The sequence below is a fragment of the Mustela nigripes genome, chromosome 10 (assembly GCF_022355385.1).
Source record: "Mustela nigripes isolate SB6536 chromosome 10, MUSNIG.SB6536, whole genome shotgun sequence".
Taxonomy (NCBI): Eukaryota; Metazoa; Chordata; class Mammalia; order Carnivora; family Mustelidae; genus Mustela; species Mustela nigripes.
The window spans coordinates 14271116-14298785 of record NC_081566.1 but is presented as its reverse complement, the minus strand read 5'-3'; the positions used below and the strand labels follow the sequence as shown (position 1 = coordinate 14298785).

Here is a 27670-nt window from a genome sequence, read left to right as displayed (position 1 = left end):
TGCATTTGAGAGAAGGCTCTGTCCCTGGGTCTCTATTAGCTTTACCATTTATTTAAGGCTCTCTTCTCTCTTAATTTTTAACCAGTTCTTATCTTACAGACCCAGTGCGTCAAAATCCACAGGATGGAAAATAAACTAAACCTCAGACTTGAACTAGTGCGCCCCTCACTCCCTTTTCTCTTCATTGAATTTCCTTTGTCCTCCCCCAAGTCTCTTACTGAGGGGCTTCAAATATGTAAATCTCTGTGTTAATAAGTTCTTCGTACTGAGACCGCTATTCTTGGGTTTTGAATGTTTTCAAAATCCATTTAGAGCTTTAAGATAATTGTTTCTGAAGCACGGGGGGGATGGGGGGCCAGGAGTGGTGTGTAACCTACTCTAATAAAAGAGATTTCACTTTTCTTCCTTATGTGGAACCATTAGGCCAGATGTTGGGGTTCAGCAAGCCTTCCCTGTTTGCCATCTGTGACATCCCCAAGGGCCCGTGAGAGAGGGGCACTTCTGAAGAGCGTATGTAAATGACTTCCACGGAGCCCTGCAGGGGCACGGTAGGCCATCTTCTTCCTACTACAGATTACCAACTCAAAGCCAAGAAACATTCCGGACCTCAGCCTCTCTACCACAGTTTCCTAATATCCACAACTTGGATTTCTAATCAACGAGTTTGCTTAAGAAGCAGCAGCAGAAGAATGCATACAGTCTTCCACGGGATAAATAATTCTGTGGCATTGGTGGTGGTGTGCAGCTCTTGATTTTTTAGCTCTCTGTACATCAGAGACTTTGAAGCAATTTGAGCATCTTGAACTAGAGGATGATGAACAGGGCTGTTGAACAGCAGAGCTCTTCATTTCAATGCTTCTTCTTGGGCACATGTACCCGGACATAGCTCAGTCCGTTCTGTAAATTAAGGTAGACGTGCAGGCCAGTGATTTCTAGTTGAGGCAGAGGGTCTGCTCTCAGGGTCCCCCCTTGGCCCCATGCTGCCCACACGGATGCTGATGTTCACCGGCTCTGGGATGTGAGCTTCAGGGAAAGTGCTTGAGGAAGGGACGCTTTCGCAGCTGTCTTGCAGGTGGGTTCCCTTGAATTCCATGTGGTGTCGACCATCAGGGGAGCTTGGGATGTGATGATCTGAAGCTTTGGGAATAGGTGGTTTTTGCCTAATTTGATTTTCGTTCCTTCGTTGTTTTAGATGCGATTCTCCTACCACAGCCAGATTAGCTTATCTTTAGCCATTTACAACAAGAGAATAAACAGAAGCAGCGATCACGGTAGATTTGCATAAAACTGCTGATCTTCATGGCAAGGTCCTAGCCAATAGCTTCCCTGTCTGTCCCTGGATTGTAGACATTCATGTTCGTCAACTTTGAGGAGCTGGATCTCTAGGGACACCCATGTCCTGAGTTTACTAATGATAATGAAGGGCCCCCAATCAGTGATTTCTGCAGTTGAGCCACAAGATCCCCCCACCCCTGTACGAGTCAGTAGACTGGAATAATTACAGACTAAGTAGTGATGATAAGGAGGAAATGTAGTGTCGTTGGAGTTAGTGGCCTGAGAAAACCAACGTTTCCAGCTTCAGGAACATCTGTTTGCTGTTGTCAAGGGGGAAGGGTCGAAGCAAAGAGAACTTCCCCAGATCTGTATGAGTTCAGTAGCTGGGAAGAACTCTGCAAAGTTATCATTAATAACGAAATGAAACAAAACATCTCAGGACATAATAAACAACGAGATTCCAGCATCTTGCTCCCTGCTCCCAGCAGTGGGAAGACAAGCAGCTGGTACTGCTTCCGAGGTGGAAATCTTGAGCGGTACTGCTCTGCTATCAGCCAACGCGGGTGAGCCTGGAGGAGCCAGTGTGACTTTGCTGTGGATGCTGAGTTTGCTTCTGACTCACACATCAGAGGAAACCTCTCTCACACAGCGTGGAGAAGCTCACTGTCTTAAGGTGAGCCGGTCACCCCTCTTGGTAACAGCAGCTCTTCTTTTCTCTCTGGGTGTCAGAGTAGCTCACCCTAAACCACCAGCCGCTTTACACTAATGAGCTGACCTCCTCTGAGACCCAGGTCAAGTGCCCTGCCCAAGGCCATGATGGAGGGCCCATGGAGACAGCAGGCCTGGCGAGCATGGCGTCCTGCCAGACAATGCCTCTCCCCTACAGTCTCCTTGACTCTCGCTACCCGGATAGACACACCATCTGACACTGTCCTGCAGTGAATAAAGGAAAAGAAGAAACCAGCATTTCTTTCTGAGATGAAAGCATATGGTGCTATCAAGGTAGGGAGGTAGGGAGAGGAGGCCTGGGAAGATTCAAAAGTCTGTTGGTTATACCTGTAAGGACAAGCCATGTAAGCAAGAAGAAAAATGTTTTCTCGCTTCTTGGGCAATGTCTACACAGCCCTTCACCCCAGGAAGGGAGAATGCCTGCCCAAGTGAAGACCAGCTCTAAATGGGCTGGCACTTCTCGTTCAAGGGCAATTGCTTACCCAGCGGACAACTTCCAGGTGAATTTTTCTTTATAATAAGATTTGATGACCGGGCGCCTGGGGGGCTCAGTAGGTTAAGCCACTGCCTTCGGCTCGGGTCATGATCTCGGGGTCCTGGGATTGAGTCCCGCATCGGGCTCTCTGCTCAGCAGGGAGCCTGCTTCCTCCTCTCTCTCTCTCTGCCTGCCTCTCTGCCTACTCGTGATCTCTGTCTGTCAAATAAATAAATAAAATCTTAAAAAAAAAAAAAAGATTTGATGGCCAATTTAATTGGTCATTCAGGCTATGGGATAGAGAAGCCGTATAGCTCTATGAAGAATTCTATAGGAAAATCTAAATAAAATTTAGATCCTTTCTAAGATGGCCGCTAGAAGGGAAGAGGAAGTTGACAAACATCAAAACAAGATCTTTGTAGGGCTCACCTGGCTTCACATGCCATTTTTCTACTCAGATGCTTCCTGAGTTTTTCAAATGATCAGATTTCTGATTTTTGTTTTCAAATTACTAGATTTCAAGAAATCTGATAATTTCATGAATTATCAGACTTGGCTTCTTGCTGCTTTAGAGAGCCATTCTGCAGAGGTCTGGAAGAGATAGCCTTCATCAGAACAGGGACGGGGGTTGGGGGAGGGAACTTTGGTTTCCCCAGACCCTGCCCAGCCACCCTGCCGGCTAAGAGCAGTATCTCCTAGCATACCTGTAACCCATCCGTGGCACCTGGCTGTGTTGTGACACAACTTTGAGAAGTGCTGTTCTTCTCTGTTGGGATGCTCTGCAAAAGGAGAGTGGCTCTGCTGTACTTATACCTCCGAATGTCCAACTGCAAGCTTGTCCCAAAGCTCCAACTTTTTGGCTGCCTCCAAAGTTCCCAAGAAACTAATCACTGGAAACTTCTCCTTTAGGGACATTGATTTGGATATGGATTTTTTGGGACTTGCCTGAGTCATTCTATGTCGTCACTGTTGGATATTACCGGATATCATTGGACAGGACTGGGAATCATTGGATAATCTATGTGATTATCATATGAATAGGTGAGGCCCACCCACAGCTCAAGGCCATCTCTGGCCCCAAGCAGGGGGTGTTGGGGGCTAATCTGCTTCTGAGGAAGAATGGCCCAATATGAAGCTGCCCACAACCAGGCCTACTTCCCATCCTCTCGTGGTCCAGGTGTTTTGTGTTTGCTTGGATCTCTGATGCTTGCTCCCTGATTCTTTCAGATGGGGTTCTCTAGGGCATAGACTCTTAGTCAGAGTTGCGTGTTTGTGTCTTACTGGGAAGAAGTCTGAGAAACAACATCCTGCAAGGGATTAAAGGAAGCAAGATCAGGTAGAGGGACAAGTGGACTGGTGATACAGTTATAGCAGGGGCTTGGCCAACTTCACAGGGAGCTCTAGGGCTGGGGTGGCTTTTCAGAGTTGTCCCACATTGAAGCAGGTGTACCGGGAATTTTGTACTTCCGGATCCTGAGTGAGCGAAGGGAGTTCAGCAGAAGCTGGTCAGCATGGCAGCTCTTGGCAGTAGATGGCGGCTGCTGAGAAAGGTTTGCATTTTCGGTGGGGTAGCTCCCTTTGGCTGAGGGAAATTCCCAGAGAGGAACTCAGTTGTGAACTCTCAGGAACCACCTCACAATTCCCAGCGGAATAAATGTCTTGGCTCTTTAAGAGAGAGAGAGAAGGACCACGTGTGTATATGTGTGAGTGGGGGGCTAGTGGCACTGTGTATGTGTGTGTGTGTGTGTGTGTGTGTGTGTGGCTGCATGGAAAACCATGGCAAACACTAGAACCACCCCTGAGCCACTCAGATACCCTTCATTTGTCTAGTAAATTTGCCCAGTCTGGGAATAGTTTCTCTAGGACTTTGGATAACCTCTTTGAAAAAATTTATGTATGTATGTATGTATGTATTTAAAGATCTTATTTATTTATTTGTTAGAGATAGAGAATGCACGAACAGGGAGAGCAGCAGGCAGAGGGAGAAGCAGGCTCCCTGCTGAGCAAAAGCCCAGAGCTGGACTCAATCCCAATACTCCAAGATCATGAACTGAGCTGAAGGCAGATGCTTAACTGACTGAGCCACCCAGGCATCCCAACTCTTTGAGAAAATTTACAAAATTAAAAGGAATGGGACAAACTAGTTTTCACTATTATAGCTGGTCTTCAGGCCATAACTGGCACTCATCTACTACTGATTTCCTGATTTCCCTTAATATCTACATCTCTGCCCTCATTGGCACCTAAGTCTGGGTGGCTTACCTGACAGAATGACCTAGATTCTCATTCCTGAGGGGTGTGAGTCCTTAGTCACCATGTCCTCATCAGACCATGACTTGCTGGCCTTATCTACTTGCTGTCAGAATTAGGCAGCAGAGTACCAAAAAAGTTCTCCAGGCATATTTTTTTTTCTGCCCCTATTATAAGAGTCCTACCTCCCCCCTCATGATCAAGGTCAATTATCCCTACCAGTATAGTGACTCCTTTTCTTGCCTGCTTGTCTCTAGGCACAAGGATCCTGAAATGACCGAGTGGCAGCTGTAGCCTTAAGCCTTAAGGGTATTTTTATTGTGTCCTTAATAAAAACATCCCCACTCTGGGAACAAGGACCTCTAGACCCATAGAGCCTAAAGTTCTAGGGATGGAAAACTCAGATTTCTCAAATGGGCCCCCAGGAGAGATGGTGAGCAGGGCTATTCCTACTTCCATTTCTTAGTGCCGTTTCCATGAACTCTCCCTATCAGGGCCCAGCACCATATACAGTGATTTAGGATATCTATCTCCTCCTGAAGGATGGTGTCCCATTCTTGCAGGTATCATCATCAAGGGAGAACTTCTGCTGTGCCCTCAAAAAAACATGTCATTGCTTTTCAGGTCTACAGATTCTGTGTGTTGTGATAGTTCATGGGACCACTGGATCCTTTGGTTGTACACCTACCACACCTCCTTTTCTGTAAAATGGGTCCTTTAGTCAGAGGTGACAGAGTGAAATATTAAGTAGGTAGTAAGTGACATAGTAAGTAACACGTTAAGTGTATGTCAGTAGATTAAATGTCTGTAGTCAAGCTGGCCAAATCCTTGCAAGCAATATGTATGTTGATTTCAGTAAGGAGAGTTGCCACCCCATCCAAGGTGTAAGGGATCCATTTTACCATCAAATGGATGGTTGGTGTTCATGAAGGATAATGCCATGTAAGGGGTTCAACACTGGTTTTTGTGAAAGTTGAGTTGGATGTTTGGTAGAGATAGATAAGTTGGCTTTGGTGAGTGGGAGCCCATACTTTAAGGTCTATGCGTACCTTTTATTCCTATCACAGTAGCTGTCCCATCCGCGAACCCATCACACCAGGATCAGGGTGACAAATGATGGTGGATGGCTGACATTGACTGGCCTAGTTGTTACATTAGTTGATTATTTAATTGGCTATTTATTCCATGGTGGTTACTCTCTGATGGGTATTAACATACTATAAAAAGATTTTCATATTTTATTCCCACTACTATAGATGCATATTTCTCTGTTTTCTTGTCTCTAATCTTCTCAGCTTCTTCATTCTAGGTCCTTATCTAGCCAAGCCATTCACCACTACTCATGGGTCTGGGTATGTTCTAACTTTAGATGATTTTTCTTTTCATATGTACTTTATGATGTTATATACCACATAAAGCTTTTTCTTTTTGGAAGGAGAAATCCTTTCTCCTCATTGCTGAAGACCACTGGTTAATGGAGCTGTATAATTCATTAAAGATACATTTTCAGTTTGCATGTACATATGGAGCCATCGATAAACCAAGTTTGGCTTTTTCTCACCTCCATCAGGTGGTCCTAAGGTGCCTGCCATGTAGTCTTAGATGTGAGTTGAATACAAATGCCACAGTAGTGGATCACATGGGTTTCTAGGCCACCTGCTTTAGCGGTTCATACCATCTGACTCTGCTCATATCTGATTCTGGGTGTCCTACTTCCATCTTACAATTGGTGGCTTTTGTGGCTGATGGAACTTTTTACATTTGGTGAGTCTGTTAAAACCTTCATGATGAGTAGCTCTGGCTGTATGGCCTCATGATGTCTTCTGGTGAATGCTCCATCTCTCCCAGGGCCCAATAGTATGCAAAGAACTCTTTTTTGAATGGTGTTTAGTTTTTTGGTATAGATGGCATACCCTTGCTTCAGAAACTTAGGGTTCTACATTTTGAGTCGTCTTCTAGATACACAACATTGTTTGATATAAGATCTAACAGGTTGTATAGAACAAGTGGCAGGCTGCTTGTCCCTCAGTCTGAACCTGCTGCACAGTCCTTTCCTTCTCTTTGCCCACTCAAAGCTGAGTGAATTATGCTGTGTCTTCTTTCTAATTTCTACATCAGCAAGTTTCAGCCACTCTGTTTGTCAAGTTTTGCCTCATTTTAGATGACTCACCTGCCTCAAATTATTAACTGATCAACACCCTTAGTCTCTCATCAGCTGGCCTCCTGCCGTCTAACATGACTGTCTCCACTTACTTAAAGGCCTTTGCTCATTGTATTTCCCTTGTCAGACTTACCCTTTCTTTAGCTTTATCCAGGTTCTTACCATTCTCCATGAAACCCTACCTTCACTAAGAAGACTTCTTGACTTTTTCTGGCAAGTAATGTCTCTCCTGTCTGCAATCCTAGGTTTTATCTCAAGGCACATCAATGCAAGTTGACCCTAACACACCTTTACTGTGTAATGCTTGCCCCAAGCTTCATGCCATTAACTGTTTTTACCCGAAAATTAAGAGCTCTTTAGGAAGGGATCCAAATCTTCCTACATTTTTGGTAGGCACGCAGCTAGGACTCTTGGTGAATGCTAGATGATAGAGCTAGTCTCTCCTTATCCCTTAGCCAAAACCATCCAGGCTAGTAGCACCACCCGACATATAGCTTGAGGGCTGAGGATACACTGAAGTATCTTCTAACACTCCAATACAATAAGGTAGAGGCAGAAGATTCCTGAAACTACATTAATGCTGATGTTATGGAGATCTGGAGAGTGCTAGGGTCCAGTCCCAACCCTGAGAGGAAACAGAGGCATGAACCCAGTTACATAGTCTTTAGTGTAGCATAGTCCTTAGTGTAGTCCTTAGTGCCTTAGTGAAGACTCGGGTACCCAGGACTCTTGCCAGGACTTCAGATACCTGATCCCCACTGTCTGAGAAGCTGAGATGCTGAGATGCTGAAATACTTTCTTTTCTGGTAAGGCAGTTAGGATAGACCATGGAAAGAAACAACCCTAAACTCCATGGTTAAAATAACAAAGGTTGATTTCCTGCTTATCCTGTCCTCAAGAGGTGGTGGCCTAGGGTTAGAAGCAGCTCTGCTCTATGTCTACATGGCTCAAGATCCCAGGCTGATGAGGAGCCATCATTCCTGGAGCTAACCTCTCATTTGAGTCTGCCACTGTAAAGTCTAGAGAATTCAATATAAAGCAATCAAATATCCTGGATTCTTCTGATTACATTTCATTGGCCTGAATGACTCACATGGGCATACTTCAAAGGGCAGGACTCTGTAATCTTTCTATACCTGAAAGTAGAGGAGAATGGACTATTGGAACACTAGCAATGCCTGTCGAATTGAATCCAAATCAACTCATAAACTGGACATTCCTATGACTGTGAATTGTATGTATGTGCTTGGTGGAAGGCTGGGGGACACTTCCTTGTTGCCTCATACTGGGAAGAGTAGAATAGAGGGGAAGGACAGGTTAGCTGCATAAAATCCACAGGGTTAAAAATCCTGTTAAAACCTTCATGATGAAATATAGGCACAGTTTGCAGTCTGGGACCATGATTCACCTTTGGTCAGGCCAGCTCTGCTTCTGGGCATGAATCTTCTCATTCATTCTGCTTAGTGTATAAGGACAATATAAACTAAACCCAGCCATCAACATTGGCTCTTATTCCTCAGAGGAGAAGATGTTTCTACAATGAACTGTTCATGCTCTATCTCTACTTATTCTCATTGTGTAAATCACATCATATGTGAGCTAGGTGGCCCTCCCTTGGGTGGTGGCCCATGGCTAGAGATGAGCCCATGACTGATCTGGGAACTGAGCCATCTTCTTTGGTTTTATTAGCACCATGCGTTGACTGACCAACACATTCATTGTATCCTGAGAACTTACTGAAATCACTTTAGCTTTTGGAAAGGAAAAAAAAAAAAAAGGAATACAATTAATTAGATACAATTCAACTAATTTTAAAAAATCTTTAAAAAGTATATATACACCGACTCATGCACAGAGAGACTCATTCTTACACAAATTTGCTACCCTTCAGAACAGGGAAGTTGTACTTCACAGTTTAAGAACCACTTTGAAGAACCTCTATACTACCAGAGAATCACAAGAGTCATTTCAATTGTAAAATCCATTGTGGAAATATCTCTGCCATAGGCCCCTCAGCAGACACTCAAAAGAAGTGTTCTGTTTGTAGGCAAAGCTTCAAGTGTCAGGACTAACAGTGTGGAAGGGTTTCAAAGAGGAGTTTAGGGATGGCAGATCACAAGTGCAGAAGATTCGAGTTGGATCTGACATGAGATTCTCTGTGAGAAGCACACTCCAGCTCTCTCTGCCAGATCTGTCCCAAGATGACACTCCCAATGCCTTTATCACCTTCCAGCCTGGAAACACCTTCCAGCCTGGAAACGACCCTGAGAGCAATTCTTGCTAGACACAGCCATGCAATGAAGGAAGATTCTTAAAAATTGCTTGGGGATGTTCCTACTGTGTTTATTTGACTGGAGAAGCAGTCTCTTCTTAACAACCAGCAGTTGTGGGCTTTTCTTGGCTCCAGGTGAGAGGTGATTTCCGTCTTTGATTCGGTGTTCATAATTGGGCTGTCTGTTAGCAGAGCTGGTAAGAAAACAATGCTAATGAGGTCAAGGGTTCAGTGCCCACGTGGGTCAGTTAGCTTTCCTTTGTTTTTTGGCCAAAAGTCTGCACGGGCTTACCTCATTTTATTGAGATTCACTTCATCACACCTCACAGATACTGTCAGGTTTCTTTGGGGTATTTTGTTTTTGTCTTTGTTTTACAAATGAAAGCTTCCAGACTTCAGTGAAGGAAGTGACTGCAGAAGTGGTAGAAATAGCAAGAGAACTAGGACCGGAAGTGGAGCCGGAAGATGGGACTGAACTGGTACCATCTCATGGTCAAACTTGAACGGATGAGGAGCTGCTTCTTACGAATGAGCAAAGAAAGCAGTTTGTGGAGTTGGAACTACTCCTGGTAAAGATTTTGTGAGGATTGTTGAAACAACAACAGAGGATTTAGACTACCATAAAAAGTTAGTTGATAATGGAATCATTAGCAGTGTTGGTTGGAGAGGACTAAGTCCAATTTTGAAAGAAGTTCTACTGTGAGTAAAACGTTATCAAACAGCACTTCATGCTGCAGAGAAATCATTCATGAGAGGAGGAGTCAATGGATGCAGCAAACTTCAGTGCTGTCTTACTTTAAGAAATGGCCTCAGCCACCCCAGCCTTCAGCAGCCACCACCGTGATCCGTCAGTAGCCGTCTCCCTCAAGGCAAGACCATTCACCTACAAAAAGATTATGACTTGCTGAAAGCTCGGATGATGGTTACCTTTTATTTATTTATTTTTTTAACAATACAGTATATTTTAATCACGGTACACATTTTTTAAGATATGATACTACTGTACACTTACTAGACGACAGGATAGTGTAAACATAACTTTATACACCCTGGGAAAGCAAAAAAGTCATTTGACTTGCTTTACTGTGTTATTCACATTATTGACATGGTGTGGAATCACTCTGCAGTATCTCTGAGGTTTGTCCAAGCTTCTGTGTCCAGCGACTATGAAGACGACAGTGATGGGGAGAGAGTAAGAGAAGGTAGATCACTCTCTAATCTCAGACTTACTGCACTGAAGAACAACTCCAAGTTCATGTCCTTTTGCAGCAAAGTCACCTTCAGGGTTGGGAGGACTGCCCTTTAAGAAGCAGTAAGGAATAGGAAAGGAATAGGAAATGAAAGGAATAGTTCCCCACTGATGTTAGGGTCTCTGAAGCTACAGGATCCATGCCTACAGCTAGAGCATCAGCTTGGTCATTTATGTCAATAAAACGAAAGCAGCAACAGACCTATTATTATTTATAGCCAATTTTCCATTTATTAGCCAGAGTTTCAAAAATCTCTAGAATTTGTGTATGGAGTTAATACAGATTGGTGTGAGTTTCATGTCTTCTTTTTCTTTTTTCTTTTTTTTCCCCCTCAATCACTGTCAAATGGAGATTCTAATGAATGATCACATGCTCCTAGATAGCTGGAAAGAGAAGGCCTGAATATTCCCACGAGTCGGGCTCAGTCCTGGAGTGACTTAGACCTGGCTTTGTAATCACAATTCGTGATTCCCTCCTGCTATGCACCGTTTTCTCAGAATTACTGTATCTTCTGTAATGCTTTGTAGCAATGTTAATCAGAGGAGGCACTAACCAAGGCCTCTAAGTTGACCTTATGACTCCTTAGCTGTGTGCCTGTGTGTGCGTGCACGCACCTGCGTCTTTGGGAAAGCTAATTAATTGCTTTGAACCTCAGTTTTCTTGCTTGTAAAATGGGGATATTAACGTTTATGTCCTGTTGGGCTGTTGGAAGAATTATATGGTAGAATATGAAGAAGTCTGGCTCATCCAATGTGGTACCTGTCTGACTGGAAGTGTTTTCCTTAAGGACAAGAGTTCTTATTATCAACATTGCATATATATACTTGAATTGTTTGGCAAATTTCCCCTGCTTTATTGCAAAACCGAATGTGCAGAGCATCCATTAGTAATCCCTCCTTAGCAAATGCTGCTGATTGCCTTTCCATATCTCTCAGCCCACCTGCCTTCACCACCAGCCATGATAGACAGTCGACACCTTCTCACCTCAGGGATCTAGGTCTTTCCTCTGCTTTGCCTGAGGGCTTTCAAAGGCACTTACAAAACCTAGAAGCCTAAGAGTTTATGCTCCTAGGGGCAACCTTAATCGCAACCAAATGAAAGGTATCTGCCGTCGGAGTGATTCTGAGACATATTCCATATGGTTTCTCAGAAGATGCTCAGCAGGACTGACCTGAAGTTGTCCACAGTGCAAACCCTCTCATTAATGCACTTTTTTGGTTTTTACTTTTCTCCTTTCTCTGTCTCACTGTCCCCATTTCTTCACTTGTGATTCCTGGATTGACTTTGCAAATAAATTCCTAGCCCGCAGGTGCTTCTCTCAGGGTTTTCTTTTTTTGGAGAACCCGAACTAGAACACATACCTCATGGGGTTTTTATTTTTATTCTTAAATTTATACGCAGTACACTTTATTTTTTTGGTGTGCAGTTCTTTGAGTTCTAACAATGTGTGTGTCTGTGTACGTACCACCACCATTAGGATTCAGAACAGTGTCCTCATCCGAAAAATTCCCTCCTACTGCCCCTTTGAAGTGAAACCATCCCCCACCCCAACCCATGGCAACCATCCCGTATAGGTTTTCCTTTTCAGAATGTCATGTTGTGTGCCACCTTTTACAACTGGCTTCTTTCCTCAACATAATAATGCCTTTGAGATTCACCCATGATGTGTGTGTCTTCTAAAGTTATTCCTTTTTGTGGCTGAGTAGTATTCCATTGTATGGATGTAAGATAGCTTATCACTTCATTGGTTGGAGGACATTTGGGTTGTTTTCAATTTTCTAAGATTATGACTAATGGTGCTCTAAATATTCACGCAGGTTTTCATTTCTCTAGGGTGAATACCTAGGTGTCGATTTATTGAGTCACATGGGAAGCATATGTTTCACTTTATAAGAAACTGCCAAATTTTTCCAGAATGTCTGTACAATCTTGTACTCCCACCAGCAATCTGTGAGAGAGTTCTAGTTACTCCACATTTTTGGTAGCACTTGGGTTAGTCGTTATTTTTATTATTTTAGCCATTTGCATAGAGATACCTTGAGATTTCATTGTGCTTTTAATTTGCCTTTCCCTAATGGGTAATGATGTTGAGTACTTTTTTTTCGTGTGCTTATTTGCAATAATTCTTCTTTGGTGAAGTGTCTGTTTAAATCTTTTGCTTACTTTTTTGAGTGATTTACTGTGTTGCTGTTGAGTTCTGAGAGTTCTTTATATATTCTGGATACAAGTTATGTATCACATATGTGATTTATAGATACTTTCTCACAGTCTATGCCTTGTTTTTTCATTCTCTTAATCAAAGGATTTTTATAAGGACTGAGTTTATACATGTAGCTTTTTGCAGGTGAAATGAACATGCTACATACATGTCAATTTGAGCATGAAATATGAAAAAGTTTGACTTTGCAGTCAGCCACACTGGGGTTTGAATCCTGGGTCAGTCGCCCACTAGCTGCTTTGCCATGAACTGTCCTGTGATTTTCCTCATCTCTAAGTGAAATAATGTATGTCAGGAGCTTAGCCCCAGACCAGAACATTACGGACATTCAATAATTGTAAAGATTCTATTCGTAGCACATCATTCCTTTTCCTCTCTTAACCTTTGCATAAACTTTTTTTTTTTTTCCTAGTTAAGATGATGCCTCTTCCAAGGGTTTTGCTTGACACACCCAGTGGGGGGCCAGACACCCCTTCATGGTGCTCCCACCACACACCTTCAATCACTGTGTTTTAAGCACAATGAGATGTGAGCAACTCGAGGGCCAAGATAATGTCTTTCTCCTCAAAAAACAATTTCAGGTCAAGTTTGATGAATGAATGAATAAATGAACAAATTCATCTCATGCTTTATCTGGGAATTCCCGGTAGAGGACTATCGTCCTCGGAGTATCGCCAAATTCATTCCCTTTAAGACAGCCTTAAATACCCCATGTGGCTGTCTGTGACTTACACCAGGACGCCGCACACGCTCCGCCAGACACTATATCTTTGACAAGTTGGATGCCGAATGGAGAAACTTGAATGCTCGCATCTATTTACTTTTACCACATGCCATAAAAATTAAAAATACATTGTACCACAAGTGCAGTATTTAGTGTTTCACTTTAATTACATTCAAGTGTGTTGCTAAATAGTCTTGAGAAAACCTTAATGACCAGCTGTTCTACCCTTTCCCCATATGTCAGAAATGGTTTCTGAAATCACATTCTGGGACAGTAAGGTTGTATAATTAGACAGTGTATAGTTAACACTTCTAGATTTTCCCCTTAAACTGTGGACCCTTTACGCTAACATATTGCATGATTCTGCGGGTTTGGCGCATTGCAATTAAATGACGTGCCAAACAGCGACGGAGATCTGCAAACTCCATCAGAACTGTTATCATGGCATCATTATTTCTTCATATCTTTTTCATCGTCAGGATGGCATGCTTTTGTGTGTGTGTGTGTGTGTTATGCAATATTCAGCATGTTTGGCTGACGAATAAACTTAGCAAAGAGGGCTCTAAATTTTTAATATTCCCTTCATAATGCCATTTATCTTACTAGAATTAGATGTAAGAGTGGCTTTTGCATTCTTTTGAACAAAGAGCTATGGCTCAAATACATAGCAACCATTTAAGGAAACAAAACAAAACTAAAATTCCCCCAGGTCATAAGAGAAGCCAGTATTTTCTGTCACTTCTGGTGGGGTAATGGGGATCTTATGTACCCCCAAACTGGAGTCGGAAGATAGAAGAGGTTGAATTTCGACAATTGGTTATTGTGAAAATAAGTCATTACTCACTTGTAGTGCTTGACTTGGAGCTTAATGAGTTGTTTTGAAACCGTAGTAATATTTGATTTGATTAAATTTGGCTAATTCTTTGATTTTTTGAATTTGGACAGGAGACTGAACTAGAAATACAAAGCAAGGAAATGGAAAAATTCTATTGACTACAATATTCTTTGGCTCCCCTACTTCTCCCCTCACAAAAATTTTGGGACATCGTCCCAAATCACGAGTCAGAAGTAACTCTGATTTCTGATTGAGAATTACCCAGATAAATACATTAAGACCAAGTCATCGCTGGAGCTTTCTTGAGTTCCTAAGCATCACATCATTTTTTTAAAAAAAAGGTTAAGAGAGATCTTTGCTGTTCTACCACCGATTTCCAACATTTTTTTTTCCTTCTAAGCCTGAATTTCCAAAGACTTATTTAGATGTAAGCACTGACAGCCGTAATCGTTTTTAAATCTTGCTTTGTATCCTTAGTTATAATGTTGTTCAATTAATATTCAGAATAATGGAAGTGATGTGCTATTTTGAAAAAGACTTGAATACAGTCCAATGCTTTGGGAAACTGACTCTCAGGAGGATTAATCAGCATTTAAAACTTGCATTAATAAAAATCTGATCTCCCCCCACGGGGCACACATAATACTTTTCGTTTTTAAACATTTAGTTTAATAATATGGCATCCTTTGTCCTGATTTTTAAAGGGATTTTAAAATTGAGCTCCTTCACATCAATTCTGCCTTGACCCTTGTGCATAATTGGACACTTGCAATTTCAAAATATAAGGATGCTCTTTTGCATGGTGCACTAAACTGGATTTCCATTATTGAAGAGAAGGGCAAGAGCAGACGACAACTTTGTACTTAACATTGCAGTTTTTTCCCCTCTCTTTATATCCAAAGAGTTTTCAGTCTTTCTTTAAAGCTCAATTATCCAAACCCAGCCCTCAAGAGAAAAAGAGCTAAAAACTCTCTTTAAATAATGAAAAACCAGCCCTCGTAATAGGATCTTTTGCTGGAAATGGTATACACCAAACAATATTGATAATTAGTGGTCTCTTTTTATTTGTTTTTAAATAAGCATAAATAATACCGAGTTATTTACATGTAAACAAGGATTTGGGTTCTAAATTTAAAATAAAATGACATGATGAAGAGTGAACTGGGACACAGCCGACTAAGGGCTCTGTTTGGCTTCTAGCTAAATGGGAATGAAATCAATTTTAGAAACAGAGAGGAAAGATGACTGTCAAAGCAGAATGGGGGGGACCCCAAAAAGCACCAACTGCTGTTTTATCCTCATTGGGTGATTGGTTGCTTTATGACCATAAATCAAGTCAAGTGAGCACGTGTTTCTGCAGGTTTTCTCTCTCTCCTTAGACCAGTGGCTTGCTCTCTGGCCCAAGGCCAGCCGCTTTTCCTCTGCGGAGACCCTGTCTGACACCGCTGACCAGAGGCAGAGAGAAGGGTCCCCTTTCTGGTGCTAAAGGTGACCTGGAAGGATTTTATTCTTCCCCTTGCAGGATTTTAGAAAAATCTCGAAGCTTCTATGATGAAGCGGGAGACACCGCAGAGCAAATTCTTATCACTGCTGGGCCATATTGGGTTTTTATAGCAGGCACAGCAAATGGTTAATAAATGCTTATTGAAAGAATCTCTTTAGAAGTCCTAATTAAGTGCCTGCCGGCCTGCTGCGGATGAACTAGCTTCCGCTCCGGAGAGTTTTGCTCACCTGGCCACCTTTCCAACAGAGGGGGCAAGGCTGCAGGCAAGGCCAGAGTCACTGCCCCGGAAGGAGCACTCGGGACGGTGGGGAAAGGCGTTCGAGGTAGGGATGGAGAGTCCGGAGAACAAAAGCATGTGATTAAGACAGGACTGGACAGCAAGTGTCTTCATCATAGATACACCTAAGGGGCATATTCCATTACTGAGGATGTTACAAACAGGAAGCTCAAAAAACAGGGAAGCCTGATGGAAGCCTTGGCGGCCAATGCATTTTACCCACAGACCAAGCACCTTTGTGCAGGTGATCTCGAGCTGGTTTGAATGGAGAGAGCAGGAGAGCCCCAGCTCTGTCTGGGCCAGTGAGTCAAGTCTCTTTCTCAGCCTGTTGAAAGGACTTTTGTTTGTTGGTTCGTTTGTTTTGCTTGCTCTATAGCACTTTTTTTCCTCCACCTGTAGCTGTTGGTGTGTGGGGGAAGGTGACAAAGCCCCAGGGGGTACCCTGCCCCCTCCTAGAGGGAATGGGGCAAGGAGGGCCTGCTCCCTGAAGACACTTTCCCAGGATCCTGGCATTTGGGGAATCTGTTAGCTTCGGGATGGGGGTCAGAGCATGGTGGGCGGGGGGGAGATTTTACTACCCCTCATTTTGTGGTCAGATTTTGAACATTTTAACAGGCTCAAGGGCGGCTCTGCTCCCGGCTCAGGATAATTTTTCTAAAATTCAGACAAGATTAGGTCAATTCCTTGCTTTAAAATGCAAACGACTTCTCTTAGCCTATTAAAAGAAAGCTCAAAGCTTTAGCATGACCGCTGGGGTATCTGACCCCAGACCTCCCCTCAGGCTGTTAGCTTTTCTTTAACTTCCACCTTGATTCCCTGGACATCTTGCCCTCAGGTAGGAGTAGCCTCGACTCCTTAAACCTTAGTGCTTTTCCTGACTCAGTGCGCTTGCTCAAATTATACTCCCTCCTTTGCACTTTGCCTGGAGAGCTCCTACTTACCCTTCAATGCCCTGATCAAATACTGCCTCCTCCCTATGGCTTTTCCTGGACTCCCCGAGGCTGTCCTCTGCCCCTGCCTTCTTCACCCTATTCCTCCCCCACATCCCCCCCCCAACTCCCTGCAAAGAGAATTAGTCACCGGGTTTCCCTGACTATAGCATTTATCACTTAGGCTATGAGTACTTTTTGTTATTGTTTCTCCCACAAAACTGGGTATTATGTAAGAGTTGGAATACTAGCTCCAAAGTTGTTATTTCTTAAGTGTTTGTTCAAGTGAATTTGCCCTTCAGTAAGCTGAAGTGTATTTCAAAATCTTAGAACTAAAAGAATATCAAATAGTTTATAGTTAAAAGTTGATTTGTTTTCCTTAAGTCTACCAAATATAATAAACATAAATTAAGAGCTTAGCCCTACCTTAAAATTTAAAAACTGTCTTTCGGGAGCTCTTTATTTCTTTTCTACACCAGATCCTAAGAAGGAGTGATACATCTAATAATCATAGAATTCTCCCTTTTTATTCCCCTGATCTCAGAAAAACTTAGATTTTTTTTTTAGATTTTTTTAAAAATTTATTTAGTTATTTGACGGATAGGGATTACAAGTAGGCAGAGAGGCAGGCAGAGAGAGAGGAGGAAGCAGGCTACCTGCTGAGCAGAGAGCCCCATCTGGGGCTTGATCCCAGGACCCCCAGCCATGACCTGAGCCAAAGGCAGAGGCTTTAACTCACTGAGCCACTCAGGTGTCCCAAAACTTAGATTTCTTGGTGTAGACTGTGTACACCAGACTGTAGAGTATAGAGTGTACAGTGTAGACTGTAGTAAAACTCCCTACCTCCAACAAGAAGGGTGCTTGGATATGGATCTCTGCAAAATATTTGATCAGATTCAACATAAACATTGTATGGTTTGCAACACAATGAGAGATAGCATTGAAGGAAGTTTTCTGCACTCTGATGTGGGTGGGAAGAGCAGTATTCCTTCTTTTCCTATCTGTGGTGGGGTCGGTCCCACACCCTCTGAAGTCGCATATTTTCTAGGCAAGTAGGTCTGAAGCTTAGTTGCCTGTAAGAATCATCTAGAACAGGTTGTGGAAAACTACAGCACACATGCTAAACACAGCATGTTTTTGCCGCAGACAAGTTCTGTGGGAACACAGCCACGCCCTCTGATTCTCCGGCTGTCTGTGCCTACTTTCACGCTAAAACCGCAGGGGTGGAGAGTTGCAACAAAACTGAACATATCTACTACGGGACTCTTTACAAAAAGATGTTGGCTGACCCCTTGACCTACAAGTTTCATTTTTGTTTTGTTTTTTTAAATAACACAGAATGCGGGAGCCGTGCTATAGATGGATTAGCAATCGAAGAGATACATGCTGGTCATTTGAATTTTTAAGAAGCTCCATCCACATGGGATTCTGCTTACAGACTCCTAATTTTTATTTCTTACGAAGTTATCCATAAATCGTGCCAAGCAAATTCTCACAGCATAAGGAGTATCTAAGGTGAGCACAGTATTTTATCTATCTTTGCATCTGTAGTTCCTGACACAGCTCCCTCCGTAATTAGATTCTGGTAAGGCTTTCACTAAGTGAATGAGGGAAAGGGAAGGAGAGTAGTCTTAGATGGTAGATGCAACTAGAACCCACTGAAAATCAGTCACTTGCAAGTCCCCTCTTAGGCCCTGGCTGTGTGCCCGATTCCTTTTTAGAGCGATTTCTTTCTTTCTTCCAACTCCAAGCTAACCTAGAAAGACACAAATGCTACTGATTCTCTGTGGATCTGAAATCTTAAAAAAAAAAAAAAAAAAAAAAAAAAATTCCAAGAGTATCAAATGATGCTTGCCTTGGTCTGCGTAAACATGGTCATCTTCTCATTGCTTGGGACATTTCAGGGGAAAAAAACTGACTCATCATGAGAAATGCTGCAGATGGTATATTTGGCATCACCAGCCTGCATAGATCAGAGATGCATTTATTTACATGACTTTGTTTGTATTGTGACCGTTTATCTGGGCCCTTGCTCCCATTTAACCTTTCGAAGGGTTGGGAAGGAGTGAGCCATTTTGCCCTTGGGATTGGATGGAGCAAGTCCCTCATACAGACCATGTTTGCCTTTCCTCCTACCTGCAAAACACTCATTTCTTACAGCATCAGAAAACATTTGGTTATGTTATCTCATGGGTCCAGGAGGAGTGTGGAGTGTGCCAAATTTAAGAGCCTTTGCCAAATGCCATGGTTCGCATTATGTAGACAGCACGCCCGTGGCACTGGTGCTAACTAGTTGTAGATTCAAGCTCTGGCCTCAAAGGCAGAGGATCCCCGTTAGTCATTTCCAACTGGGATCATGGCCTTTGCCTTTGGTTATGAGACATCTTTGTGTCTGTGCACAAAGTGTGGCCTGTAGGCATGGCTGACAGACCACTGTGCCTGACCTCTTCCGGGTTGGGACGGTGAGCCCCCAAAGTGGTGCCCAAAGGGCCTCAGACCCCATGGGTAACTTGGAGATGCTGAAAAGTGGGATGGTGCCTTAGAAAGGGCCTTGGAGAACTTGGTGCTAGACCTGGGAATCCCACCTCCTGGGGCGAGTAACTGGAGTTCTCATCTGTAAAATGGGCACAAGTTGGGGACTCAAGTGTTGGTTTCCTCATCTTTCCACAGAGCTCATCAGAGTTGTTAATGACGGCTGAACTCCTGCATACAAGACACTGGGCTTCGGAGCTGGCACCAAGTAAACTCTCCATGGAAGTTTTTATTATTATTATTATTATCGTTATTATTGATATATGCAGCTTGCTTACTGCACATCGTTGTGAAGAGGGAGCTGCTGATGTGCTCTGTGAATGGGCAGAGCTCAGCTGGCGTGAGGAACGATTGCTTCAGAGGAAAGGAAGGGTAAGTTCTCCTAAAGCCTATCTGTCAAAGCACATTTCAGCATGACTTCTTGGTCAAGTGTCCTGAAATTTTTTACCTTTTTTTTTTTTAAGACTTTATATATTTATTTGAGAGACAAAGAGTGCAGGTGAGAACACGAGTTGTGAGGGAGGGGGAGAGGCAGAGGGAGAGGCAGACTCCCCACTGAGCAGGGAGCCTGATGTGGGGCTCGAACCCAGGACCCGAGATCATGACCTGAACCAAAGGCAGAAACTTAACCCACTGAGCCACCCAGGCATCCCGTAAGTTTTTATTTTAATAAATTAGTTAGCATATGGTGTTCTATTAGTTTCAAGTGTACAATGGAGTGATTCGACAATTCCATATGTCACTGCTTAATCCCTGTCACCTATGCAACCCATCCCCCACCCACCTCCCCTCCCGTAACCAACAGGTTGTTCCTTTTTTTTTGTAGTTAAGAGTCTGTTTCTTGATTTCTCTCCCCCCTCTCTCTTTTCTCCCCTTTGCTCACTTGTTTTGTATCTTAAATTCCACCTATGAGTGAAATCATACGGTGTTTGTCTTTTTCTGACTGACTTATTTTGCTCAGCATAATACCCTCTAGCTCCATCCGTGCTGTTGCAAATGGCCCAATATTCTTGCCATAAGAAGCTACTGTTTATTTTTGTCGATTCTGGGGACTCTGTGCATGGGTGAGCCGTTGCTCGGATGTGCCGCGGGTGAGTGAGGAGGTAGCTGTAGTGCCGGTGGGAATGTTCTGGAGCAGAACCAGGGTGGGGCCTGCTGCCTGGGCTGCACTTCCGGCTGCGTGTGAGGTGGGCACAGGGGGACCACCTGAGAAGGCAAGCATGGGAGCCATCGACCTGGAGGAGTGTCAGGACAGAGAAACGGCTCCCTGGTTTGCTTAAATACATGTTACTTCATTTTGCCTGTGAGCCTTGTGGTTCCATTCCACAGGCATCTACGGCTCCGTCACTCTGCCGAGGCCCCACACAGAAGGGGCTGTGCTTTGAGGAAGCTGAGTGAAGTTCTCTCTCTCCTGGCTGAAACATGAAAAGATGGAAGGAATCAAGGCTGCCCTTGAAAATGATGTGAAGATGTGGGTGTACTAGAGCCCGTTATTTTTCTATAAGCGCATTACAAGGTTGCTTCACGAGGGAAGATTATTACCTTGCAGTGTTGTCCACCAGGTTTCCATGAGGTGTCTTAAGTGCAACGGGAAGAGGTCCCGGATGCCCCCGATGACAGCTGCTGGTCGTGACCGTGGTGTCTCAGAAGCTCTGGCGCCACACGCCTCACGGTTCAGGTGCCCCCAGGTGCCCTACAAGGCCTTGTTGGCGCCACTCTGAAACACCCCCTGGGGCCAAGCAACTCAGTAAGTCAGGCCAGTCAACACACACACATCTCACCTGCCTGGGGAAATTCTAGGCAGATAATGTGGGCACTCAAGAGAAACTTAAGACTAATATAATAATAATAATATTACACAGTATTTGTGAAAGACTTACTAGATGCCAGGCCTTTTCATACGGACATTACATGTGTCAATTAAGATTAGCCTCACAGCAGTCTAGTGAGATAGTTGGCATTATGATCACCATGTTCAGAGGTGGAGAAATGTAGCCTTTGAGAACTTAAGTAACTTGGTCAAGAGCATAGTCAGAAGGGGCAGGGCTGGGATTCAACCCAGGCTGATGGACTCTGAGCCCATTAAACCATATGTCAGTGGCCCTACAGACTTGATTTAGAAGTAACATGTAACACTTTCTTTTTCTTCTTCTTTTTTTTTTTTTATGATTTTAGTTATTTATTTGAGAGAGAGAGAGAGAGAGAGTATGGGCAGGGGGAGGGGCAGTAGGACAAGCAGACTCCTCACTGAGTGAGAAGCCTGACTTGGGACTCGATCCCAGGACCCTGAGGTCATGACCTGAGCCGAAGGCAGATGCTTCTTGGACCCAGGGACCCAGGGGCCCCCAAAAGTAACAGGCGGCTTACAAAAGAAACAAAGTGTTGAATTAGGGGAATATCTGCTTAAGGTGTTTCTTTAACTGACTGCATTTTAATTTTTGGCCTGACAGATTTTTTTGTTATGGGTATAGGTTTAGTGAAAACTTAGTAAAAACTATGCAAGACAACTCTTACAGCCGAGGCCATGGGAGGAAGGAGGGAGGGCCAGAGGGGTTTGGGGGAAAAGGAAGGAAGGAAGAGAGAGAGAAAGGAAGAAAGCAGGAAAGACAGGAGACTTACAGATGGTATAAATCAAACCTGTGCACGTCATTATAAGTTCTCCTATTTTCTTTCTTTATGCTTCCTGCTTCTTTATAGTGTGCTCTCCTCAGAGAAGTGAGAAATGGCTAACAGCAACCTAGCCCTGGGTCTAGTTCTGTGTCCTCCATGGTGGGGGGTGAGGGGGCTGCAAATCACAGTAAAGAAGGAATGAGGTCTGTCTTCTCCTGTGTGCAGCTCCACCCCAGGCACTGAGGGGAAAGCTCCGGTAGACATTCCCTTTGGCCTGGGAGCAGGAGCGAACCACAGCCAGCCTCTCTCCTCACCCAGTCCCATCTCAGGGGTTCCGATGTGCTCAGCTCTCTGCCCGTCCTCTGGCCTGGCAGACAGGAGGCCTGGGGAAGATGGGGGTTTTGCAGGCCTCAGGGGCACGGCTTGGATCCACACCGGCCACTGCCCCTCGTGGGAGCAGCGGATGTGGGAGATCACGCCACGATGGAGAACCCCTCCTGAACCCCCAGCCTCTCCCAGCTGCCCCTGCAGGGCAGACCCCTGGGAGCGAGCCGAGGCGGCCACAGGGCAGCAGAAGCTGGTGGCAGATGTACAGACACAGAGCTGAGAGGCCGAGGGGCGGTGGTGGGGGTGAGGGTGGGGTGCTAGGGTAGCACTTTGCAGAGGGAGTGGAGAGTCTCCAACATCCTGAAGGGTTGCAAGTGAGAGGAAAGGAGAGAGGTCTGCCGGAGAGAAAGAAGCCTGGCGTGCACGGGTCCCTGCAGAAGGGAGAGCAAATGGGAGGCACCCAAGGACAGAGGCTTGTCTCCTGAAGCAGTGTTCAGTGGCTCCCGTGGAGTGGGACGTAGGCAGAAGGAGCACATCTCATCTATGTGAAAATGCCCGGGCAGTGACAGCTCTCGGGGCTGCAGAGTTAGAACTCTCTTAAAGTGCTTTGAAACACAAGAGAAAGTAGTATCCACCTTCTGAGTGGCGAGTGGCCGCCACGCAACCTGCAGCGTCGTTTTCACAGTTGATTGCTGCCTCTGGGTAATTGACTTAAGGAAATGGATAGCTTCTGTGTGCGTTTGTCCATTCTGACTTTGTAGTACGATTTTTTCAGGGGTCCTCTGGACTGCCTCTGTTCTCCTAAAATTCATGGGAAGCCCTAATCCCCAGTGTGACTACTTAAAGTAAAAGGAAGTAATTAAGGTTAAATAGGGTCCTTAGGGCTGCATCTTGCTCTGATAGGATTAATGACCTAATAAGAGATACCAGTGAGCGCCTGCCCCTGTCCGTCAGGTGAGACCACAGCTAGAAGGCTGCCGTCTGCTGCGGGAGAGAGCCCTCCCTAGGAACAGGATTAGCTGGTGCTTTCATCTTGGGTTCCCCACTCTCCAGAACCATAAGAAAATAAACTCCTATGTTTATGAGTGGTCTGCGGTATTTTGGTATGGCAGCCCAAGCCATCTAAGAAGGGAGGGAAAAAAATGCTCCATATATCTGTAAACCCAATCTCCTATAGGCTGTGCTCAGAGAAGGTTGTGAGCTACTCTTTGTAAAACCTTGGGAGTATCCCCCAATAGTCCACCTGAGCCCCTAGGTTTGTATTTGGGAGGCCAACGTTTATTTTGGAAAGTCTGGATACATTTTGAAAATGGAAAGTGCTGTATGGAAAGTAGCAGTATTATAGAAGTGAGTGAATAGAAGAAGAGAGGAGAAACCTAAAAAAAAAAAAAATCCTATGGAGAGGAGAATGCTTAGACCAACTTTAGTACTGAATATTTCCTTTTAAAAAAAATTCATGTGTCCTAAAACCAACTCCAAATGGAACCATATAAACCAAACACTAGAACCAGGGGAATTTTCCAGCGAGGGAGAACATTTTGATAATATTAGTAATTTAGTTTTCTCATAAGGAAATAAAAAGGAAATTAATTCAATGATTTGTTACGAATAGTTACAAAAATGTACAGTTTCAGAGATTAGTGGGGACTGCAGTTCCTGCCGGAGGCAGCAATTTTCTCTGCTCTGCTAGAGGGGATGAATTATAATATTTTATTTGTGTTCGAGGTGGAAGAGGGGAACGGGAAGCTCTCTGGCTCCTGTCCCCTTATCCTGGAAAAAGTACATACATATAGGGAATATATTTCCTGTTTTCTTGCCTTATTGCATTTGTTTTCTTCCCCCCCTTATTAATATTTGCTTAAAATTTTCCCCATCTTTATTGAGATGTAACTAACATGTAATATTGTGTTCATTTAAGGTGTACTGCATGATAATTTGATACCTGTAGATATTGTAATGTGATTACAACAGTAAAGTTACTTAACACAGCCATCACCTTACATAGTCACTTCTTTGTGTATGTGTGGGAGGGTGTATGTGTGTGTGTATGTGGTGAGAAATTTTTAAGATCAGCTCTTTTAGCCACTTTCAAGTATATAGTATAAGATTGTTAACTATTGTCACCAGGTTGTACATTAGATCCCAGATATTGTTCATCTCAAAGCTGAAGGTTTGTATCCTCTGACCACCTTCACACATCCCAACCCCCTACAAACCGCCATCCTTAGCAACCACCAATCTATTGTTTCTATGAGTTCAGTTTTTTAGACTCTGCATATAAGTGAGATCATACAGTATTTCCTTTTCCCTGGTTTATTTCATTTAGCATGACACCCTCAAGGTTCATCCATGTTGTTGCAAATGGTAGGATTTCCTTCTTTGGCTGAATAATATTCCACTATATGAATGGCATATATAGAGATACACATACAGAGAGCTCATATTTTCTTTTCATTCATCTGTTGATAGATACATTGTTGTTTTCATGTCTTGGCTTTTGTAAATAAAGCTAAAATGAAGCTAGGGGCACAGAGAGCTCTTCAAGATTGTGATTTTATTTCCTTCTCTATATACTCAAAATAGAATTAATAAATCATATGGTAGTTTATTTTTATGGTTTGTTTGTTTGTTTGTTTGTTTGTTTTGAGGAACCTCTGTACTTTTTCCAGAATGGCCATTCCCATTTATATTTCCATCAACAGTGTACATATAATCTTTTTCCTTTATATCCTGGTTAGCACTTGTTACTTGTTTTCTTTTTGATAATAGCCATTCTAAGCTATGTGAGGTGATGCTTGTGGTTTTGATTTGTATTTCTCTGATGATTAGTGATGTGATGAATGTGGTAGACCTTTCCATGGACCTGTTGGCCATTTGTAGATCTTCCTTGGGAAAATATCTTAGCCAGATCCCATTTTCAATTGGCTTATTGGGTTTTGTTTGTTTTTTGGAGTTTGTTATTGCGTTTGACTTCCTTATATATTTTGGACATTAACCTCTTATCAGGTACATGGTTTGCAAATATTTTCTTCCATTCAACAGATTGCCTTTTCATATTTTATTTCTTTCCCTGTACCAAAGCTTTTTGGATTAATAAAGTACCACTTGCTTATTTTTGCTTTTGTTTCATGTGCTTTTGGCGTGAAATCCAAGAAAACCATTGCTATAGCCCGTGTCAAGGAGCTTATCTCTCCCTGCCACCTCGTTTTCTTCTAGAACTTTTATAGTTTCAGGTCTTACATTTAGGTCTTAATCCATTTTGAGTTACTTTTGTGAGCAGTGTAAGTTAAGGGTCTAGTTCAATTTTTTTGCATGCAAATATCTAGGTTTCCCAGCACCATTTATTGAAGAGATTGTCTTTTCTCCATTGAGTAATATTAGCTCCTTTGTCAAATACTAGTTGATCATATATGCAAGGTTTTATTTCTGGGTTCTCAATTCTGTTCTAGTAACCTGTGTATCTATTCTCTTGCCTATTTTTTTTTTTTTTGATTACTCTAGCTTTTTGATGTAATTTGAAATCAGAAAGTGTGATACATTCAGTTTAGCTCTTCTTTCTCAAGATTGCCTTAGTTATTTAGGGTCTTTCATGTTTCCACATGAATTTTAGGATTTTTTTTTCTATTTCCATAAAGAATACCATTCGAATCTTAATAGGGGTTGTACTGAATCTGTAGATCACTTTAACTAATATGGATATTTTTAACAATGTTAGTTCTTCTAATCCATGAACACAGAATATCTTTTCATTCATATGTGTTTTCTTTAGTTTCTTTCATCAGTTTTTATAGTTTGAAAGTATACTTCCTTGGTTAAATTTAGTCCCTTAGGTTTTTTTTTTTTTTTTTTTTTGTGAGGGGGGAGGCTATTCTAAATGCTGGGGTGGGGAGGTGTCTTTATTTCATTTTCAAATAGTTCCTAGTTAGTGTATATAAATGCGGTTGATTCTTGTGTGTTGATCTTGTTGTTTAGAAAAGGAAATGAGAGCTGCAGATAAGCAAATGAGAGATATCCAGAAAAAAAAAGAGAGAAACAATCTGTGAAAGATGCTGCCAAGAAGGGCCAGAAGGATGTCTACATGGTTCCAGCTAATGAGATGATAGGTCAAGGAAGGTCATGAGCACTCTTTATGCATCCAAAGCTCACATGAACTCTGTGCTCATGGGGACAAAGAACCAGCTGGTGGTCTGAAAATGGCTGGTTCCTTCCCTGCAAAAGAACACAGAAGTGATGAAGGCCACTCAGAGTCTTGGAAAGACCCCATCAACCCAGGGCACCATATAGGAATTGTCCAAAGAGATTTCAAAGACTGAGATCATGGAAGAGGTGGTAGAGGATACTTTTGAAAGCATAAATGTTCTGGAAGAAATGGAAGAAGGAGCAGAAGTGGAATTGATAAAGTTTTCTTTGAAATTACAGCAGGAGCCTTTGGCAAAGCACCTCACAATGAGCCTCGTATACTTCTAGAGACCAAATCTCCAGGAGGAGTAGCTGCCTTAGAAGATAAGGAGTAGGAAGAAGCTTTGGAGGCCATGCAATCCTAGCTGGCCATGCTCCACAGTGTGGGGCTACCTGCCTGAGCCATCAGGTTCTTCTGCCTCGGCCATCAGATCACCTGCACTCCTCTGACAGGAGGTACATTACACCTCTGTGATGCGGCATTACATTCTGGAGGAGGCTCTTTGTTAAAATCTCTTCACTCTCTGCAGAGGTTTGGAGATCTAAATGAGATTGTACTTCTAAGAGGTGGTTTAATAAATTCATCATTTTCAGGAGTATAAAAAGAAGTATTTTTTTTTAAGGAAGGGCAGAAAATCTGTCTTCTCTCAAAGCACTTCTGATGAGGACTGTACTTTTTTTGTTGTTTGGAAAACACTATATAAATAGATTTTAATAAATTTCTGCCTTAACACAGAAAACAAGTTTTTAGAGTTTTTTATATGTAAGATCATGTCATTTAAAGGGAGACAATTTTACTTCTTCCCTTTTGTTGGGTGCTTTTTATTTCTTTTTCTTGCCTGATTGCTCTGACGTTACCTTGATACCAAAGCCAGGTAAGTCCTCTGGCTGGGACTTCCAGTGCTGTGTTGAGTAGGAGTGGGCACCCTTGTTCTCTGCCTGATCTTAAAGGATCAACTTTCAACCTTTCACCATTGCATAGGTGGTTAGTGGTGAGCTTGTTGTATATGACCTTGATTATGTTGAGGTATGTTACTTCCATACCCAATTTAAGAGTTTTTATCATGAAAGAATGTGGAATTTTTAAAAACTCTCCACCCCATCTATTGAGATGATTATGTTA

General features: G+C 43.1%; 1 pseudogene; it reads left to right on the top strand.

The window, feature by feature from the left end:
* Positions 1-27272, top strand: part of LOC132026323 (uncharacterized) — a 130288-nt pseudogene extending 103016 nt beyond the window's left edge.
* Positions 27273-27670: the final 398 nt, after the last annotated feature.